At 40.2% G+C, this 6823-nt stretch overlaps 1 pseudogene; it reads right to left on the minus strand.

Annotated features, from left to right (window-relative positions):
• Nucleotides 1-4635: 4635 nt before the first annotated feature.
• Nucleotides 4636-6316, minus strand: LOC117884420 (annotated as a pseudogene).
• Nucleotides 6317-6823: the final 507 nt, after the last annotated feature.

Here is a 6823-nt window from a genome sequence, read left to right on the forward strand (position 1 = left end):
GGTGCTAGCACATATGAATATTCAGGAGGGTGTCAATTAATTAGCAGACAGAGGAATCTCATTATGATGCTCAAACCCCTTTTAGTGCTAAGCAGAATTAAAGGGGCATTTGCCAATGTGCTGGATTAGTGAATATTTTATTGTGCACTCATTTAACTTCATTATCATAGCACTTACACTACTCTCTGATTTTATTAATTAAATTGCTCATTAATTTGTCCAGAAAGAGAGATAAAAGTTTTATGACACCGCAGCACTTGGGTAGACACCTTGAAAAGCAAACTTCTGCACTGCCCTGCTACCCTGTAGGAAAGTAATTTACCACGGTTAGGGAGGAATTTATCAACACAGTACTTGAGTCTACTTACCTAGCGCTATGTTTCATAAATACTCCTTTGCACATGAGAAAAGGAGTTCACTTCCTGGGAAGTGTATTACATTTGCACGCTACTTTGCAGCTATGCAGTAGATACATGTCTGTTTTCTGTAACCGAAGAGGTAGAGTACGATATAGCAGTTAGTGTTGCTACACCAATAAAAAGGCATTACTGTGAATTTGAAGTATTGGCTACAGTTTCTTCTTTTTATAACACCGTAGGCAGCTAGCCCCCCATCCCCCATCCGATTAACCCGTTAATCTCTGTACAAAGTGGACCAAGAGAAATTCTATCTTGTTTTACAAAGTTTCTGGACAAAATAAAACCAGATGTTTCTGGAGGACGTGGAGACCAAATTTTATTATTTTTTTTATTTAAAGACAAGACAAGGGGACTCTTGATCTGGCGGTTTAACTAGTGGAATACAGCGTTTTATCAAGTTGTATCATATAAAATAAAAAAAACTATTGCTGATCAAAAGATACAGACACCAATCTCAGGTTTGCAAGATTGCACTCATACTTTAATTAGGCAACACTTTAACGCTCGTAATTTTTCCAAGATCATTGTATTAAGAGCAACTATTTTTTAAATGTCCGTGGGATATTGTGCTTTGCAAAAAACAAACAAAAATCCCTTAGAAATGTTTAATATTAAATATTCATCGGATTTAAATTCAATAGCCGGATCATCCGACAGACATAGATGCACAGAAAGCTATAGATAATCAGCCCCTATGCATCTTCACACAAGAGGGAACGACCCAGTGTCATTAGACACTCCAGAGAGGAAAGGGAAACCAGTGGAGATATGTTTAAAAAGTCACCTTCATTTCAACATCCAGCGCGGAATTTGCCCAAAAAGGTTAGAAAGACAAATATTAAATCTGCCTTCACAAAGGGAGCTGCTAAATAGATCCTAAATTAATATGCATGTAAAATTAATTAGCTGTATTTCGTGACATCAAAATAAGTACCTGGGAAACAAGAACACCTTCTGGGCATTTGGAACCATATGCTGGAATTATGGTTAATTGACTAATTACATAAATTAGGCATTAATTTTACAACACATCAAGTATAAAAGATATCTCAATTAATTGTGCATAAATTACAAGGTTAAAGGGGGAGGCGTTGACAATAGAAAATGTCTCACCTCTGGCCCTTTGAAAGATTGAGCAGGACTAATCTGATGCCCTTTTGGTGACCACTTGTATCTCAAGGGGGAAGTACCCAGGAGTAGCCAAGTAAAACTGGCTAGCGATGCTGTGGGTGCCCAGATTTTGCCATTGACTCCAGGCAATCATTAATGCGAGAAGAAAAAAAAGAGCTAGTTCATTAAAATCAATTACACATCTTAAGATTGATTAGCTTTTGTCAGAAAAAACATCTCTGTAAATCTGCCCCTGATTTTTTTTTAATGCCAGGAATATCTGCACCTGCTTGTACAGACTACTCACATATCTGCCTCCCAAATGAGCAGTGTTTTTTTCTTATTATTATTTTGCAGTATTTCATGTGTATGCTTTTGGGAAAGAGGAGCTTTGGGGATTGGTCAACCATATATATTTCCCCCCACACACACACACGCACACCCGCCGTGCACACACACTGCTTCTGTTTCCAAGTCACAGATAAAACAATTGAAGTAATTGCTCTGTAATTGGAAACTCTTTAAATAAAATCGTAGTCTGTTTTGGGAAGGTAATCACGTGAGGCTTTTATTTACTTATTTTCAATTTAAAGATATTGAAAATTACAAAGAGAACAAACCTTCAATTCAGCCCATATAGCTGCATAGTTCACAATAAAATATTTCATAATACAATCTATTGTGCTCATACAGTGTTGTGCTATTGAAATGAGAGGACCTTCATTTTCAATGCTCCATGTCAGAGCTGCTGTTTTCTGGCTTGATCCCATTTTCTTCTTTTTTTCCCAAAGAAAAGACACTTAAATCTTCCAATAAATAAATAAACCAAATTCACTAACCAACACATGGAGCTTGTTCCTGCTTTCCTGGGAGTTAGCAACGTTTTGGCCTTTGGATTCAGTGGCAGCAGGATCAAGTTTAAAGATAAAAAACTCAAACCATATTATTATTAATTGTTGTTATTTATTCTATTATTTAGCTTGCAATAGCACAGGGTAGTAACGTGCTAGAGACAGACCCAGTCCTCGACCTGAAGAGTTTACAATCTAAGACAATTGATGAAAATACAAACATTTTATTTTCTGGAAACCACAGTACAACATTTCCAATAGTAACAGAAGGACAGAGGTCAGTAATCTCTATGGAATGTCACCAGCTGATTGCTGGCTTATGGATATTTTGGAACATGCAAATATTTTACCTGGGGTGGGGGCATGTGTTTAAAATACAGGTAGAGTTTTGAGCTGTCTGGAATAATATTTTTTGTTTGAAAGGATAGATTGGGTGAATTCAAACCGGCAAGGAAGCTCTGAGGACTGAAACCCAGCTCATAAAAATAAGGAATGGAAAGCTTGTCCTAGTGCATTTGGAAGGGAATGGAATCTTATTGATATAGTCTGTGTGTGGGGTGGAGAGAGGGAGAGAGATGACCTGAACATCACAGCAGGAAGGAAGTAGTTAATACTACTCTTCCCCCTTTATTCAGGCAAACCTAGTGAAATCAATGGCAGGACTGCCTGAGTAAAGAGTGAGTAAGAAATAGTTACTAGGCCCCCTTGTTCGAACCTTTCCAGGACACCTAAGCAAAGATGTCAGAATATTCCACCTTCATGAATAATTTCTAATGATTGACCACTTCAGAAAGAAGGTCTTTTTCCTATCTAGCCCTTCCCCTACTCCCAGCCCCCATTAGGCCAGACTCCGTACCACAGCACCATCTAAACAAACAAAGCCTTCCTCTAAAGTTCACAAGATCCTTTCCCCTGTCTGTGGATAAATGCTGGAGACAAGGAGCCCTGGCTGCATTAGTTACAATATATCTTGACTGCTGATGGGATAGAAAACGGATGAAAACCTGCCACATGGCGATCTTTTTATTGAGACAAAATGTTCATTTTGATGTAGCTGTTTTGTGCAGTTGCCAGATGCTGAAAATACTTGAGGGAGATGTTGACAAGTGGATAATTGTCAGCAGAACTAAAACAGACACTTTGTTTACAGTTGAGCATGATTAATTGAGAGTAAATAAAACAGCAGCCCTGTTCATAAACTCGCTCAGCATCTCAAGTTCAAAAGAGGCAACACTCTCTAGAAAGGAACGAACTGAACTCCTCACCATTTCCAAGGCAAGGATCATACAACTGGGTCACTAACTTAGCAAGATAATTAAAACGCTCAGTGCAGGGCACAAGCCTCTAGCTTTAAAAGGCATGAGGCTTTCTGCTTGCTTCTCTCTTTCTGTCTCATCTGCTGTGTTTCTGGATTCTGGTTTACAGGGTTAGAGCACAAGGAAGAGAATTAGAAACGAATTTAGGATTAAAGGATTTGCAGTGAATGCTGGAAAGTGCCGAGCAATTTAGAGAAAATGAAAAACCACCAGTGACCTGAAATAATAATAGTAAAATAAGAGGTAACTCGGCAATAACCTCTCCCTCCAATGCAACTTTATGGTGCTACAGAGGATCACACCCAGTATAGTACTAATAAAGTATAGCACCTGATGATCAGTAAATATTGTATATTCTTGGCAGTTTTTAATGTAAACCAACATATAGGTTTCTAGTAGTTCATACATATCCTGTGTACCAATATATATTTATGTAGAAATGCACAGGAAGTGGCATATATGACCTGAGTGAGTTTTAAGCTGTTTGTGCATCTTAGGCCAGGGGTTCTGGGGAGATGAAAGGCAGGGAAGTAGCAGTATTCTCCCAAGCTCTTAAAACCTCACAATATCTTCATTGTATCTTCACGATATTATAAACTCTTGCCTTTCTTGTGCTTTGATCAGCCGTGAAATAGTTTAAATGTCAAGATTGTTAATTATCATTATACTTCAGAGTTAACACAACCTACTCATACCTGTAGTTTCAAGATATCTGCAGACATAAGAATCACCAAACTAGATCAGACCAATGGTTCATCTAGCCTAATATCTTTGTCTTCTGACAGTGGCCAGTGCCAGGCACTTCAGAGGGAATAACTAGAACAGGCAATCATCAAGTGATCCATCCCCTGTAGTTCATATCCAGCTTCTGGCAGTCATAAGCTAGGGACACCCAGAGCACGGAGATGGCTCCCACATAGATCTACATGTTGGTGCCCATCAGCACCAAAATCTGTCCAAGAAGTTGGAAGACTTGGGCATGATCAGGGGCTGGTCACTTGGCTTCACCTCTAGACTGTGGTAATTGTGAACTGGGTTTGCCTTGTGTACCAGTTCTTGTCTCAGCCTGGCAAGTTCTTCCTTCTCCCGCTCTGCCTCCTGCTGTCTGGCCTCTTCTCGAAGCTTCTCTTTTAAAGTTTCCAGCTCAGCTAGTCGCTTTTTGAACTTTTGATGCTCGTTAGCTCTCTGTTGCCAGCTCAAAGCTTTTGGGAACTGTTTTTGGCTTGCTATCCTCCTTTGGTACAAAAGGCTCAATGGCATTTGGATTAGCTTTGAAACATGCTGCCTCTTTCTGTCCTTTCAGGTCTTCTTTGATCTGTTGCTGCCAATTCTGCAACATGGTAGCTCCCCATTCATCTGTCTGCAGGTTGTCCTCTATGGTCCACCCTCTATGATCCTTGGATTAAGCTCCTGAGCTTTGAATTTGTATTGTTGGAGCTTCTCTATTTCCTCTGCCTCCAACCCAGCTGCATTCTTGCAAGTTACACTGTTTTGTTTGAAGCAGAGGAGTTTTGGGCTGTGTAAGCCTGGTCGCCAGTGGCTTTACTGGAATTAGACTTTCATCAGTCCTCCTGCTCCTCAATGGTAATGAGAGGGAATGCATTTCTGGAAATTTTCAATCTGCTGAGAAAGGGGAATGTGATGTAGTTTCTTCAAACTTCCTTTTGTTGCCACAAGAAAGATTGAAAGGTTTAGGGACTGTGGGCCTCTTCACCACTCGTGCCAGAGTTGAAGGGTATTTTCTCAGTGTTGCTATGAAATCCAGCTCCTTGTATTCATTCCCACATTGGCTTTAATCCTCTCATCTGTGAGAAATGGAAGTCAACTGGCTTTGTTACCTGACCAGTAGTTTTCTTCACAGGTTGTCCTGTGCCAGCAATAGCTGCTTTCAGGGACTCTTCATTCTTTTTGCGTTTCCTGCTGCAATTGCTTCATCTTTTCCAGCTCCCGATCCTCCATGCTCTTTAGCTTGCCAGAAAGATTCTTCTTTTTCAGCATTGTTGGCATCTTAGGCATGGTCAGCTTGCCTTTGGGTCTGGCTGGGGAGAGTTCAGTGCTCTGGGAGTGATCTCTGTTCATCAATACTTCAGTAAATTTCTCTCTACTGCTAGAGCAAGCAGGACCCAAGCCCCAAGCAGGACTCTGATGATGTATATTTTCTGTTTTTTGGTTGGTGGATCATCTTCCTTTTTGGTGGAGGTGACCGTGTGATCTCTCTGCTTTGACTCTGGCCCGACATTTGCATTGCTGGGCATTCTTCTGTTGTGCCGACAGTCTTCTGGATACCCTACTTTGAGAAGCTCCTGAAGGAGCAGGAGCTGAAGCATCATTTGAGGGGACTCTCCAGGCTGCCAGAGAACCAACAATATTCCATGATCTCAACTTCGCCTCCAACATTTCTCTCTCCTCCATCTCATGGTTTTCACCTTGTGGAAGATTAGCCTTTGAAAAGGCAGATTTGTGCTGCAAGATAATTGCCACATTCTCTGCAGGAAGGACATTTTCTGAACTGGCTTTCAGATCATGAATCTACACTCTGCATGTTATCGTCATTCAGAGTCCTGAAGTTGATATTGGTCGATTCTGCACCATAGGAGTTGGAAGATGGTGGATGAGACATTTTCACTGCAGTCTTGAGCCCAGAAGTCTGTCACATGTAACACCACAAATCTAGTTTAGATTAATCCCACCACTGCGACCTGAGCCTTATATAGTGTCATTATGATATGTTCTGTCTTATTGTCTATCCCTTTCCTAATGGTACCTAATATTGTTAACTTTTTTTGACTGCCACTGCACACTGAATGGATGTTTTCAGAGAGCTATTCACAATGACTCCAAGATCTTTTATGAGTGGTAACAGCTAATTTAGACCCCATCATTCTAGTTGTATAGCTGAGGTTGTTTTCCAGTTTGCATTACTTTGCATTTATCAACATTGAATTTCATCTGCCATTTACTTGCCCTGTTACCCAATTTTGCAAGATCCCTTTGTAACTCTTCATAATCTCATTTGGATTTAACTATCTTGAGTAGTTTTATATCATCTGCAAATTTTGCCACCTTGTAGTTTACCACTTTTCCCCCATCATATATGAATATGTTGAACAGCACTGGTCCCGTACAG

Source organism: Trachemys scripta, chromosome 10, assembly GCF_013100865.1.
Source record: "Trachemys scripta elegans isolate TJP31775 chromosome 10, CAS_Tse_1.0, whole genome shotgun sequence".
Lineage (NCBI taxonomy): Eukaryota > Metazoa > Chordata > Testudines > Emydidae > Trachemys > Trachemys scripta.